General features: G+C 37.4%; 1 protein-coding gene across 3 annotated transcripts in view; it reads left to right on the top strand.

The window, feature by feature from the left end:
• The window catches only part of LOC128693161 (putative neural-cadherin 2), a 919455-nt gene that overhangs the window by 854803 nt on the left and 49041 nt on the right, over nt 1-15611 (top strand). The gene's annotated exons all lie outside the window — the stretch shown is intronic.

Raw genomic sequence — 15611 nt, 5'->3', positions numbered from 1 at the left:
ATATATATATATATATATATATATATATATAAAATAGGAGAGGAGAGTTATTAAATGGAGAGTTAGAGGTATTGGGAAGATGGAAGGAATATTTTGAGGAATTGTTAAATGTTGATGAAGATAGGGAAGCTGTGATTTCGTGTATAGGGCAAGGAGGAATAACATCTTGTAGGAGTGAGGAAGAGCCAGTTGTGAGTGTGGGGGAAGTTCGTGAGGCAGTAGGTAAAATGAAAGGGGGTAAGGCAGCCGGGATTGATGGGATAAAGATAGAAATGTTAAAAGCAGGTGGGGATATAGTTTTGGAGTGGTTGGTGCAATTATTTAATAAATGTATGGAAGAGGGTAAGGTACCTAGGGATTGGCAGAGAGCATGCATAGTTCCTTTGTATAAAGGCAAAGGGGATAAAAGAGAGTGCAAAAATTATAGGGGGATAAGTCTGTTGAGTGTACCTGGTAAAGTGTATGGTAGAGTTATAATTGAAAGAATTAAGAGTAAGACGGAGAATAGGATAGCAGATGAACAAGGAGGCTTTAGGAAAGGTAGGGGGTGTGTGGACCAGGTGTTTACAGTGAAACATATAAGTGAACAGTATTTAGATAAGGCTAAAGAGGTCTTTGTGGCATTTATGGATTTGGAAAAGGCGTATGACAGGGTGGATAGGGGGGCAATGTGGCAGATGTTGCAAGTGTATGGTGTAGGAGGTAGGTTACTGAAAGCAGTGAAGAGTTTTTACGAGGATAGTGAGGCTCAAGTTAGAGTATGTAGGAAAGAGGGAAATTTTTTCCCAGTAAAAGTAGGCCTTAGACAAGGATGTGTGATGTCACCGTGGTTGTTTAATATATTTATAGATGGGGTTGTAAGAGAAGTAAATGCGAGGGTCTTGGCAAGAGGCGTGGAGTTAAAAGATAAAGAATCACACACAAAGTGGGAGTTGTCACAGCTGCTCTTTGCTGATGACACTGTGCTCTTGGGAGATTCTGAAGAGAAGTTGCAGAGATTGGTGGATGAATTTGGTAGGGTGTGCAAAAGAAGAAAATTAAAGGTGAATACAGGAAAGAGTAAGGTTATGAGGATAACAAAAAGATTAGGTGATGAAAGATTGAATATCAGATTGGAGGGAGAGAGTATGGAGGAGGTGAACGTATTCAGATATTTGGGAGTGGACGTGTCAGCGGATGGGTCTATGAAAGATGAGGTGAATCATAGAATTGATGAGGGAAAAAGAGTGAGTGGTGCACTTAGGAGTCTGTGGAGACAAAGAACTTTGTCCTTGGAGGCAAAGAGGGGAATGTATGAGAGTATAGTTTTACCAACGCTCTTATATGGGTGTGAAGCGTGGGTGATGAATGTTGCAGCGAGGAGAAGGCTGGAGGCAGTGGAGATGTCATGTCTGAGGGCAATGTGTGGTGTGAATATAATGCAGAGAATTCGTAGTTTGGAAGTTAGGAGGAGGTGCGGGATTACCAAAACTGTTGTCCAGAGGGCTGAGGAAGGGTTGTTGAGGTGGTTCGGACATGTGGAGAGAATGGAGCGAAACAGAATGACTTCAAGAGTGTATCAGTCTGTAGTGGAAGGAAGGCGGGGTAGGGGTCGGCCTAGGAAGGGTTGGAGGGAGGGGGTAAAGGAGGTTTTGTGTGCGAGGGGCTTGGACTTCCAGCAGGCATGCGTGAGCGTGTTTGATAGGAGTGAATGGAGACAAATGGTTTTTAATACTTGACGTGCTGTTGGAGTGTGAGCAAAGTAACATTTATGAAGGGATTCAGGGAAACCGGCAGGCCGGACTTGAGTCCTGGAGATGGGAAGTACAGTGCCTGCACTCTGAAGGAGGGGTGTTAATGTTGCAGTTTAAAAACTGTAGTGTAAAGCACCCTTCTGGCAAGACAGTGATGGAGTGAATGATGGTGAAAGTTTTTCTTTTTCGGGCCACCCTGCCTTGGTGGGAATCGGCCGGTGTGATAATAAAAAAAATATATATATATATATATATATATATATATATATATATATATATATCTGCAATAAGATCACAGTAAACAGGTGATTTCAGAATATGCAAAACAACTACTCTGAAAGAATAGAGAAATTCATAAAAAGCAATTTTGACAATAATATGAATATTTCCTTTGGTTTATATAAATTAGATCCATTTATAATTAATAGAATTTGGGAAGAATTTAATAATACACTGGACAAATAATAATTTTTAAAATTTTCTTGGGTAGAATAGTTTGTGGGTGAGTTGTGCAAAGGACCTGTCCAGTTGGGCCGGCGCGCGTCAGGTGTTTAACCGTTGTGGGATCTGATAGTGAGGTGTTGGCCAGACCCCTTATATACCTTCCTTGGATGCTTTACTTTCATAGTTCCTTGATAATGTGAGTAGTCACGAAAGCGCTTGGAATTAATTTCTCTATTCTTTTAGAGTGGTTGTTCTGTATATATATATATATATATATATATATATATATATATATATATATATATATATATATATATATATATATATATATATATATATATATATATATATATATATATATATATATATATATATATATATATATATATATATATATATATATATATATATATATATATATGTCGTGCCGAATAGGCAGAATTTGCGATCATGGCTTAATAGCAACGCTCATCTTGCCATATAGGACAAGCGAAAATTTGTGTATGCAATAATTTCGCCAAAATCATTCTGAACCTAACGAAAAAAATATATTTCACTGTGTTTGTTTAGCATTAAATTATTGTAAACAAATCTAAAATATATTTAGTTGGGTTAGGCTAAAATAAATTGTTCTTGTTATAATAAGGTTAGGTAAGTTTTCTAAGATTCTTTTGGTGCAAAATTATAAATTTTTACATCAACATTAATGAAAAAAATATATCTTTAAAGGTATAAGAGAAAATTTAAGAAAGAACTTAATTTTAAATGAGTTCTTGCTAATTGACCAGTTTTACATATTCGGCACGACATATATATATATATATATATATATATATATATATATATATATATATATATATATATATATATATATATATATATATATATATATATATATATATATATATATATATATATATAAATGTAAACACACAAATTTATTAAAAAACTTTTCATTCAGAATCCACGGGAAATCTAGCAATCAAAATCACTAAATTAAACATTCATCCCACTTTATAAATATGTGTTTTTGATTTCTGGAAAAAATATTTTATATAAGTAGTTACGAGTTTGTTTTACGGAACGAAATTTGTTTTTTAAGGGATCCAGGAGTAAGTGAAATGTGGGTAGGTATTCCCCTAGAGTTTTCAGTCACTGTTTTTTTTTATGTCTCCCTCCTCGTACTTCGGGAAATAAAATGCAGTATTACTTACCCCTGGCATTCCTCATTACTGATTTATTAGCACAAATTTTTAAAATTATATCCCATCTGTTTTTTTTTTATATATTCACGTTCTTACATGTATCCATGATTGCTTTGGGAATTGGGTGTAATCTGAAGAGCTCAGAGTCAAATATAAGAGGGTTATGCTTACCCACAGGGTGTTCCTAGGTTATAACGAGAACCCTCTTTGTGTAATTGTAATAATGTGCCTGTCCATCTCTCTCTCTGTCTCTCTCTCTCTTTCTCCATATGCTTGTAAATATATATCGTTTATTTCTCCACCTTTCCATTCATATTCCTACCCCTTCTCTTAAATATCCTATTTTTTCCATTTTTCCCCTCGCCCCTCTCTGTTGAGTTTTCTCCCCTGTCTAATTATTTACACTATTCTTCTTATTACAACAGTACCAGAGTTTCCTTCACTCTTCGTGCTTTTTCACATACCATATCGATTTTCAAGTAGATCCAATAAGCTTTCGTCACACTATTTTGCCATGGGCTTTCCGCCTCTTTTAACATATTCAGTGACAAGTTATCTAAAAGAGTTTTGCTAAAACGTAGTTTTACAATAAAATAACAGACACGAATAAGTACCCTCACAGTTGCCAAGAATGTTTGAGTGCAAGCGAGTTCACGAATACTGCAGCATAAAATACTCCACATGTATGCAAATTAATTTACAGAAGCAAAGTGGACTATAGCGCAAGGTTATTATGGCACTTCAACCTTCTTTTGCAGGAGGAATTAAAATCCACGATAAAATTCCACCCCAGCTGAGATACCACTATAAAATGGTACCATAACCCACTCTCCTGCGAAAAGGAAAACAGGTTTACATATATCTAAAGTATTTATTTTACGCTTTTTATGAACGGGTTTATACTCAAGCATCCTTGGTAACTATGATGATATTTCCTTCTTAACCAAAACTTATAGCAATCAGGGCTAACGCATTTTGTAATTGCGTGTATGTATGTATCTGTATTAGTGTGGGTGTGTGGTTGAATGTTTAAAAATTATGGAAGTCCGTATTTGTGATGTGTGTGTGTGTATGTGTGTGTGTGTGTGTGTGTGTGTGTGTGTGTGTGTGTGTGTGTGTGTGTGTGTGTGTGTGTGTGTGTGTTTTTGTGTTTGTGTGTGTGTGTGTGTGTGTGTGTGTGTGTGTGTTTGTTTGTGTGTGTGTGTGTGTGTGTGTGTGTGTGTGTGTGTGTGTGTGTGTGTGTGAGTGCGTCTGTGCCATAATCTTAGAAAATAAACTGAAGATTTGACTATATAAATTGTGATCTTGTCATGGAAGTATCGCCGAGAGCAGGAGAGCTTCGTCTGGTGCCTCTGAGATGAATAGTAAAGGTAAAATGTTGTGTGCAATTTGATTAGCATCTGGTGCTATTCAGGCCACCGACAGGAGGCTTTGTGCACTCGACAAATCTGCAGAAACATTTATTTAAAACTCCAGAAAATGTGCTGGAATGCAGATTTCAGATTTGCATACCTGTTTGATAGTAGAGAAATATATATATATATATATATATATATATATATATATATATATATATATATATATATATATATATATATATATATATATATATATATGTATATAAACTGCAGCTACTACAAAACATATGATGTGCATTAAGCAAGTGTTCATTTTTATTTTAAAATAAGTACCTACGTGTTAGTGGCGGTGTTGTGGTCCTCGAAATGACTAATATTTAGCATATATACGAATCACACCGGGAATTCTCATGAATATATTAATTAGTGTCCTTAGTGATGCATGTATATTCCCGTGTTCCCTCACCACGTGACCACTATTAACTATTTTTTCACTCCTCTTGACCTGGCTAAATATTTTGTTGTTCATATCACAACATTAATAAATATATTGTTATAATATATGTTGTTATTATCCTACAATAAGGATCAAATTTTGCGTGGCATTTTCCATGAGAACTCTAGTTAGATTTTATCTTACCATAATCAAGAGATTTTGGAAATAGTGATAATCTAATAATTTATTATTATTATTATTATTATTATTATTATTATTATTATTATTATTATTATTATTATTATTATTATTATTATATTTGTGGCCGTGACTTGATCACGTTTTTTAATAAGGTTTTTTTTTCAGTTTTATTTGGCTCTTTATTTTTGCGTTTTGTTTATGGCCACCAGACTTCGTGTCCCCATCCAAGACTATTTTTGCTTGGTCTGTTCCGGAAGACAGACATCACAGACCATCTGGAACTAGTGTAGTTCAGGGGACCGGACCTCGCTGACCATCTTAGCAGCGAGAGAGAGTGAGAGGGAGAGAGAGAGAGAGAGAGAGAGAGAGAGAGAGAGAGAGAGAGAGAGAGAGAGAGAGAGAGAGAGAGAGAGAGATCATCAGGAAACAGGGCTATGTTAATGGTAATCTTCATTTTTTATTTGTTTTAGTTGTTGGCAATCTTTACTGTTGATTTGTTTTGGTTGCTGGTATCTTTATTGTCGATTTATTTTGGTTGTTGGTAGTCTATGCTGTTGATGATTGATGGTTTTTCATTTAGGTAGTTCTAGTGACGATATTTTTCTTTTAATGAGATGTTGATGAGAAAGTTTTGGTGTGGGAGATGTCTCCTGAAATTTATTTTGGATAGGAACGGTTTATAGAGGTGATGTTTTAGTGCCATAAGCTTCAGGAGGTGATGTTTGATTGTTTTGTGTTAAGTGGATGTAGTTTATTTTAATTGAGTGGGTCAGGAGAGGCTGATTTTTGTGGAGAGAGTTATGATAATAATTTGGAAAGATTTGCTAGCAAGGGATTTTTTGGCGATGGATTAATTAACGCTGGATTAATCTATGGACATATTGGAGGAGAAGATATTGGTAATAGACATATTGGTTACGGATTTACTGAAGACAGGTTTTTGATGAGGGATTTATTGACACTGGACTTATTGGTAAGGAATTTATGGCTCAGGGGTTTATTGGTAGATTTGGTTAGTGTTATTAAAATGGATATAATTTATATTACTGTGTAGTTGGTGGCAGTAATGTTGGTAACTCTGGCTTTGGCGATTGTGACAAAAACAATGATAAATGTATTGATTTCCTTAACAAAAATTAGATTTATTTCAATAAATATAGTTTGAACTCTGAACCAATAAAACCAAACAGTTCCACCGTATAACTTTGGATTATAATCGGGTACACATGGTTGTATTATATATATGTATATATATATATATATATATATATATATATATATATATATATATATATATATATATATATATATATATATATATATATATATATATATATATATATATGTCGTGCCGAATATGTAAAACTGGTCAATTAGCAAGAACTCATTTTAAATTAAGTCCTTTCTAAAATTTTCTCTTATACGTTCAAAGATATATTTTTTTCGTTAATGTTGGTGAAAAAATTTATAATTTTGCACCAAAAAGAACTTAGAAAACTTATCTAACCTTATCATAACAAGCTCAATTTATTTTAGCCTAACCTAACTAAATATATTTTAGATTTGTTTACAGTAATTTAATACTAAACAAACACAGTGAAATATATTTTTTTCGTTAGGTTCAGAATGATTTTGGCGAAATTATTGCATACACAAATTTTCACTTGTCCTATATGGCAAGATGAGCGTTGCTATTTAAGCCAAGATCGCAAGTTCTGCCTATTCGGCACGACATATATATATATATATATATATATATATATATATATATATATATATATATATATATATATATATATATATATATATATATATATATATATATATATATATTTAATGTTTATGTCGTGCGGAATAGGTAAAACTGGTCAATTAGCATGAACTTATTTAAAATTAAGTCCTTTCTAAAATTTTCTCTTATACATTTAAAGATATTTTTTCCATTTATATTGATGTAAAAATTAATAATATTGTTCCAAAAGAATCATAGAAAACTTACCTAACCTTATTATAACAAGCGCAATTTAATTTAACCTAATCAAACTAAATATATTTTAGATAAGTTTAGAACAATTTAATAATAAACAAACAATGAAATATCTATTTCCTCGTTACGTTGAGAATGATTTTTGTGAAATTACTGCATACACAAATTTTCGCTTGCCTTATTCGGCAAGAAGAGTATTGCTATTTAAGCCAAAATAGCAAGTTTTACCTATTCGGCACAACACACACACACACACACACACACACACACACACACACACACACACACACACACACACACACACACACACACACACACAAATATATATATATATATATATATATATATATATATATATATATATATATATATATATATATATATATATATATATATATATACATATATATATATATATATATATATATATATATATATATATATATATATATATATATATATATATATATATATATATATATATATATATATATATATATAACGTTTCCCATGAATATTGAGATTACGAGAATATCACTGGGAAAGGTACCAATCCGAAAATCGAAGAGAAACACTAAACTGCTTTCGTAAACGCGAGGAAGCACTCAAGTTTTTCTATTCGGTTAATTGTTTTCCCGAGGCGTTGCTTCATGTTTGTTGTAACTCGTTTTATTGTGATTTATTCCCCTAATAGACCGTATGTATCCTAGTCAACTATGACGTACAGAATTTAATATTACATAGAGTAATATAATATACACAACGTACCGGAAGGTCACTTTGCATGTTATAAAGGTATATCAATCTTGGTGTGTATATACTAACAACTGCAGTGTATATACACTTGGGGAACTGTATAATTATGTATACACTTTTAGTTAACTTTAATTCCTGTGTTATAAATTAACTGTATCCTTGACAGGTTGTATTCACTTGACAAACGTCTTTATTGACCCTCATGTCATGTCTTTATTGACTCTCATGTTGTCACGTCATTATTAACTCTCATGTTGTCACGTCATTATTGACCCTCATGTTGTCATGTCTTTATTGACCCTCATGTTGTCACGTCTTTATTGACCCTCATGTTGTCGACAAACTTTAAAATTAATAAACCAGTCGATAAAAGAGACGGTAATAAAATACAGTAACACGATATGCCAGAATAATATTTAACACCGTCACAAAATCTAACAAACTAGAATTTAATATATACCTAAGAAATATAACACAAAATAATTTATTCATGATGGCAGAAAAGTTTAGAGTGCCAACTCTAATATATTGTAATTTTTACTTGTAAACTCTCAGGCAACATTAAAAGGAGGGGCACCAGCGGGCACGTTCTAATGAACATATATATACTCAAGTGAATTACAATTGTGAAACAATGTACTGTATAGTAAAAAGTTCTAATGTCGTTACTTAGCGAGAGAGATAATGGGTTTAACCTCTGTGACTCTGTCATGCATACATCATCTGCCATGGCGCACATTTAGTATTCAGTTTGGTACCGAACGTTTAATTCACACACACACACACACACACACACACACACACACACACACACACACACACACACACACACACACACACACACACACACACACACACACACACAAATCAGGAGAGAGCTCTTTGAGCAGGTAGAGACTGGGCCGAATAGTGACCATTAAAGAGACGGAGCCAAGAGCTGTGAATCGACTCCTTCAGTCACAAGTAGGTGAGTACACACACTCGCCAGTTGTAATATCATTGAGTTCAAGTGGAGCAACGGCAAAAAAAAAAAAGACGGTGGGAAATGTGCTTAAATACAAAATAACAAAATTTCTCCACCTTCTCAATACACTTAATTTACCCGAGTGCATTAGGATGGTATAGAACCTGTCGCTACTACTCCCAGAACAGGAGTAAACAACATGTTGCATATTACAGTAATGCACTTTGTAAGTGAAACAAGACAGTGTTTGTTAGAACGTTAAGTTTCTAAAATATATATTTTTTTACGATTTCATATCATTAAATTCTATGATCTTAACGGGAAACACTCAAATACATACGTTTGCTAGGGTAATGGAAAACAGACTCTGTAACTACTCTTGCCCTGAACCACTCATTCCTGCACTTAACTAATCTCCCCTCGCATGTCTGAGATCAGCGAATTGCTTTCATGTACAAGTTGCGTTCCGCTTTTTAGTTTGCTGAGACAAAATACACAGTGGTGGATTTTAAATGTGATTTTTAAGGTCTCCAGTAACCACTAACCGGATTTTATCACACTTTTTTTTGTCGTAGTACAGGTTTACTGCGTTATAATCCAATATATAGGAGTAGGAATAAATACAGTGGACCCCCGCATAACGTTGGCATCGCATATGTTAAATCCGCATAGCGATACATTCAGCTTCACTTGTTCTGCCAGTGGCATTGTTTACAAGCCAGCCTCCGCGGTAACATTCAAGCATACAATCGGAACATTTCGTATTATTACAGCCTTTTTATAGTGATTTCACCTGAAAAATAAGTGAACATGGGCCCCAAGAAAGCTTCTAGTGCCAACCCTACAGGAATAAGAGTGAGAATTACTATGGAGATGAAGAAAGAGATCATTGCTAAGTATGAAAGTGGAGTGAGTGTCTCCGAGCTGGCCAGGTTGTATAGTAAACCCCAATCAACCATCGCTTCTATTGTGTCCAAGAGAACGGCAATCAAGGAAGCTGTTCTTGCCAAAGGTTTAACTGTGTTTTCGAAACAGAGATCGCAAGTGACAGAAGATGTTGAGAGACTGTTATTGGTGTGGATAAACGAAAAACAAATAGCAGGCGATAGCATCTCTCAAGCGATCATAAGTGAAAAGGCTAGGAAGTTGCACGAGGATTTAATTAGAAAAATGCCTGCAACTAGTGGTGATGCGAGTGAATTTAAGGCCAGCAAAGGTTGGTTTGAGAGATTTAAGAGGCGTAGTGGCATACATAGTGTGATAAGGCATGGTGAGGCTGCCAGTTCGGACCAAAAAGCAGCTGAAAAATATGTGCATGAATTCAAGGAGCACATAGACAGTGAAGGACTGAAACCTGAACAAGTGTTTAATTGTGACGAAACAGGCCTGTTTTGGAAGAAAATGCCAAGCAGAACCTACATTACTCAGGAGGAAAAGGCACTCCCAGGACATAAGCCTATGAAAGACAGGCTTACTCTTCTCATGTGTGCCAATGCTAGTGGTGATTGCAAAGTGAAGCCTTTATTAGTGTATCACTCTGAAACTCCCAGAGCGTTCAGGCAAAAGAATATCCTCAAGGCTAATTTGTGTGTGCTGTGGAGGGCAAACAATAAGGCATGGGTCACTAGGGACTTTTCCTATGACTGGTTACACCAAGCATTTGCCCCCACTGTGAAAAATTACCTAACTGAAAAGAAATTAGACCTTAAGTGCCTCCTGGTGTTAGACAATGCCCCTGGCCATCCTACAGACTTGGCAGAGCAACTTTGTGGGGACATAAGCTTCATTAAGGTGAAGTTTTTGCCTCCTAATACCACTCCTCTCCTGCAGCCCATGGACCAGCAGGTTATTGCAAACTTCAAAAAACTGTACACGAAAGCTCTGTTTGAAAGGTGCTTTGTAGTGACCTCAGAAACTCAATTGACTCTAAGAGAGTTTTGGAGAGAGCACTTTAATATCCACAATTGTGTAAACCTTATAGGTAAGGCTTGGGAGGGAGTGACTAAGAGGACCTTGAACTCTGCTTGGAAGAAACTGTGGCCAGAATGTGTAGACCAATGGACTTTTGAAGGATTTGAGGCTAACCCTGAGAGGAGTATGCCAGTTGAGGAATCAATTGTGGCATTGGGGAAGTCCTTGGGGTTGGAGGTTAGTGGGGAGGATGTGGAAGAGTTGTTGGAGGAGGACAATGAAGAACTAACCACTGATGAGCTGCTAGATCAACTTCAACAGCAAGAGGCCACACCTGAGGAAATTGCTTCGGAGGAGGGGAGAGAGAAATTGAAGAAGTTGCCTACTTCAAAGATTAAGGAAATCTGTGCAAAGTAGCTTGAAGTGCAAACCTTCATGGATGAAAATTCCCCTCAGACAGCTATTGCAAGCCTGCTGGTGACTATTACACTGACACTGTTGTGAAACACTTTAGGAAAGTCATAAAGGAACGAGAGGTACAGGCCACTACGGACAGATATGTTGTGCGACAGAAGTCCAGTGACTCTGAAGCTGGTCCTAGTGGCATTAAAAGAAGAAGGGAAGCAACCCCGGAAAAGGACTTGACACCTCAAGTCCTAATGGAAGGGGATTCCCCTTCTAAACACTAAAACCATCCAGTCTCCCCTCCTCCCATCCCATCAATCATCACCACATCTTCAATAAAGGTAAGTGTCATGTAACTGTGCATGTTTTCTTAAGTTTGTGTGTATTAAAATTAATATTTCATGTGGTAAAAAAAAAATTTTTTTCATACTTTTGGGTGTCTTGCACGGATTAATTTGATTTCCATTATTTCTTATGGGGAAAATTAATTCGCATAACGATAATTTCGCATAACATTGAGCTCTCAGGAACGGATTAATAACGTTATGCGGGATTCCACTGTATTTCAAAATAGTACAGTAAGTGCACAGGTAAATATATTTTATATCGTTGCCTGTGCAGCCCATTACACGGGTGCTGTGCAGTCCATTACACAGGTGCTGTGCAGCCCATTACACAGGTGCTGTGCAGCCCATTACACGGGTGCTGTGCAGCCCATTACATAGGTGATGTGCAGCCCATTACATGGGTGCTGTGCAGCCCATTACACGGGTGCTGTGCAGCCCATTACATGGGTGCTGTGCAGCCCATTACACGGGTGCTGTGCAGCCCATTACACAGGTGCTGTGCAGCCCATTACATGGGTGCTGTGCAGCCCATTACACGGGTGCTGTGCAGCCCATTACACAGGTGCTGTGCAGCCATTACACAGGTGCTGTGCAGCCCATTACACGGGTGCTGTGCAGCCCATTACACCGGTGCTGTGCGGCCCATTACACAGGTGCTGTGCAGCCCATTACACAGGTGCTGTGCAGCCCATTACACGGGTGCTGTGCAGCCCATTACACTGGTGCTGTGCAGCCCATTACACGGGTGCTGTGCAGCCCATTACACGGGTGCTGTGCAGCCCATTACACGGGTGCTGTGCAGTCCATTACACGGGTGCTGTGCAGCCCATTACACGGGTGCTGTGCAGTCCATTACACGGGTGCTGTGCAACCCATTACAAGGGTGCTGTGCAGTCCATTACACGGGTGCTGTGCAACCCATTACACGGGTGCTGTGCAGCCCATTACACGGGTGCTGTGCAGCCCATTACACGGGTGCTGTGCAGTCCATTACACGGGTGCTGTGCAACCCATTACACGGGTGCTGTGCAGTCCATTACACGGGTGCTGTGCAACCCATTACACGGGTGCTGTGCAGCCCATTACACGGGTGCTGTGCAGCCTATTACTCAGGTGCTGTGCAGCCCATTACACAGGTGCTGTGCAGCCCATTACACGGGTGCTGTGCGGCCCATTACACGGGTGCTGTGTAGCCCATTACACGGGTGCTGTGCAGCCCATCACACGGGTGCTGTGCAGCCCATTACACGGGTGCTGTGTAGCCCATTACACGGGTGCTGTGTAGCCCATTACACGGGTGCTGTGCAGCCCATTACACGGGTGCTGTGCAGCCCATTACACGGGTGCTGTGCAGCCCATTACACGGGTGCTGTGCAGCCCATTACACGGGTGCTGTGCAGCCCATTACACGGGTGCTGTGCAGCCCATTACACGGGTGCTGTGCAGCCCATTACACAGGTGCCGACTAAGCTATACAGCCACTGCCTCGTGGACACAGAGAAGGGAAGCAAGTTATCATTTAAATGGGAAGTTATCTCCACTATAAATGAACATGGAATACATTTGACGATCGCAATGTTTGTGTATCTGATCTCAAACTTAAAAGAACTCGATATTTTATTTATATAAAAGACCCACTGTGAAAAAAATAATAAACTTCCGAGCTTTTTCGTAATTTCTCACATTATCAAGGACCTGTAAAAATAATAGGACTGTGGGAAGGCTTATAAGGCTGAGATGTTATTGGTTATTGGTAATATGGGAAATCACGAAAGCGCTTGGAAGTTCACTATTTTTTCACAGTGGTTGTTTTGCATTTTGTGATATCACCTGTATACTATGATCTTATTCCTAGGATCAAACTTGATTACTTCCCGTTCCTTAGGCGCTGTACGACTCTTACGAGTGCAGGATTTCAACTTGAATATAATGATAATAATAATAATAATAATAATAATAATAATAATAATAATAATAATAATAATAATAATAATAATAATAATAATAATAATAAATTGTTCACAAATTATATAAAGGATAGAGGAAACGAATCTTATACATGTAAAGAGATAATTTTTGGCAAATTTCAATATTATTTAAGTGTGCGACAATAAATGGGTTAGAGGGCCACCTTTAAAGAAAACGGTTGTAGATTCGTGCATAACAGGCGTGCAGATCTGATCGTTACTTGGGGTTGCTCTTACACCACCATGTATTGAAGCATTATGTTTGCCATGCACGACAACCGCAAACATTCGAACCAAACTATGGAAAACAAGCCACTAGGGGATGGAATTACACTAACTCGAACGCTTTCTTGATTTATTCTATATAACCTGAAGAATAAAATGGATATCTCTTTGTATGAAACGTTAAGAAAGGGAAGCCAGAATCGAATAATAAAATAAAACATTTTAAATGATAAAAGGCTGCATGAATCCCTAAATGCGTCTATCGTGGGCCACCTGTAGACAGATGCATAATGCGGTGACTACCTATAACAGACGTGGTTGAGCGATGGATTCCCAGCTGCATGAAAGTCGTTTGCCCACTGAGTGAGGCTCAATGGGACAATACCCAGTAGGAGGGATTAAATCTGGATTTATTCCCATTGAATTAGTTAAACTATTCAACCGTATGCGGCTCGCATACCATGTTTTGTCCGCTTTTGACTTATTGCATACGATGGGCCCGTACGACTTCTTTTTAAGACCATAAACGCACTACCCCACACACACCCCGTAAACGTCCTCGAGAAAATGTTAAATCCTGGCTCGCTCATATTTAACACCAGGGTAATTGCTCGGGTAATATAAGCGCAAGAGTAGATAAAAGTGCCACACCACTCTCATAAAACCTGAACAACGAGAGAGTCAAAACAAACACTAAAAACTAGGAAGAGAAGAAAAATAATTTGTAAGTTTGCAGCATTATTTGTGAATAACAAAAAGGCACAATACCGTGACTGGAACGATACACAAATAACCCGCACATAAAAGAGAGAAGCTTACGACGACGTTTCCAAGTCGGACCGAAACGTCGTCGTAAGCTTCTCTCTTTTATGTGCAGGTTATTTGTGCATTATTTGTGAAAGAAACAGCGGAAATGAGCAGGCGCAGGGGATGACAGTGATATTAGCTGCTGGCACCATGATGGAAAAAAAAACACAAACATTAAACATGGAAACATTATAGACAACATTTCACCCAACTGAAGAACGACACGCGTGTCGTTCTTAAGCTTTCCAATTAAGTGCATTCGTACACTGTTTGTAAACAAAGACAAGTAAAACAGCGTGATATTAACATATCGTTTGGCAGCAGAAAAGCATCATCATAACATATCGTTTAAGAAAAGCTTGATCAAGCCATCAAGCTTTCATAAGCTTACGTGTAGCTTCATTCACTTCATTCACGTTCGTCAGTCGTAAATGATGATCAGTTTTCTTAGTAACACATAAACAAAAAATTTAGAAAAAAATAATTGAAAGTGCTATTATTTCAGCACTTCATTTTTCAAAAGGGCAAAAAAAAATTGTCATGAGGATTATTTGCCTGTTTTTATTACCGTGATAACGAGGTCATTAATCCAGGGATTCACGACACAATTTATGCATTTTATGACTGGCGATCTGTGTGTGTGTGTGTGTGTGTGTGTGTGTGTGTGTGTGTGTGTGTGTGTGTGTGTTTGTGCGTGTGTGTGTGTGTGTGTGTGTGTGTGTGTGTGTGTATATGTGTGTGTACTCACCTATTTGTGGTTACAGGGGTCGAGTCACAGCTCCTGGCCCCGCCTCTTGGCTGATTGCTACTAGGTCCTCTCTCTCCCTGCCCCATGAGCTTTATCATACCTCGCCTTAAAACTATG

The sequence above is a fragment of the Cherax quadricarinatus genome, chromosome 28, assembly GCF_038502225.1.
Source record: "Cherax quadricarinatus isolate ZL_2023a chromosome 28, ASM3850222v1, whole genome shotgun sequence".
In the NCBI taxonomy this organism is placed as follows: domain Eukaryota; kingdom Metazoa; phylum Arthropoda; class Malacostraca; order Decapoda; family Parastacidae; genus Cherax; species Cherax quadricarinatus.
Note: the sequence above shows the minus strand (reverse complement) of the source record. Positions and strands in the feature narration are given on the sequence as shown.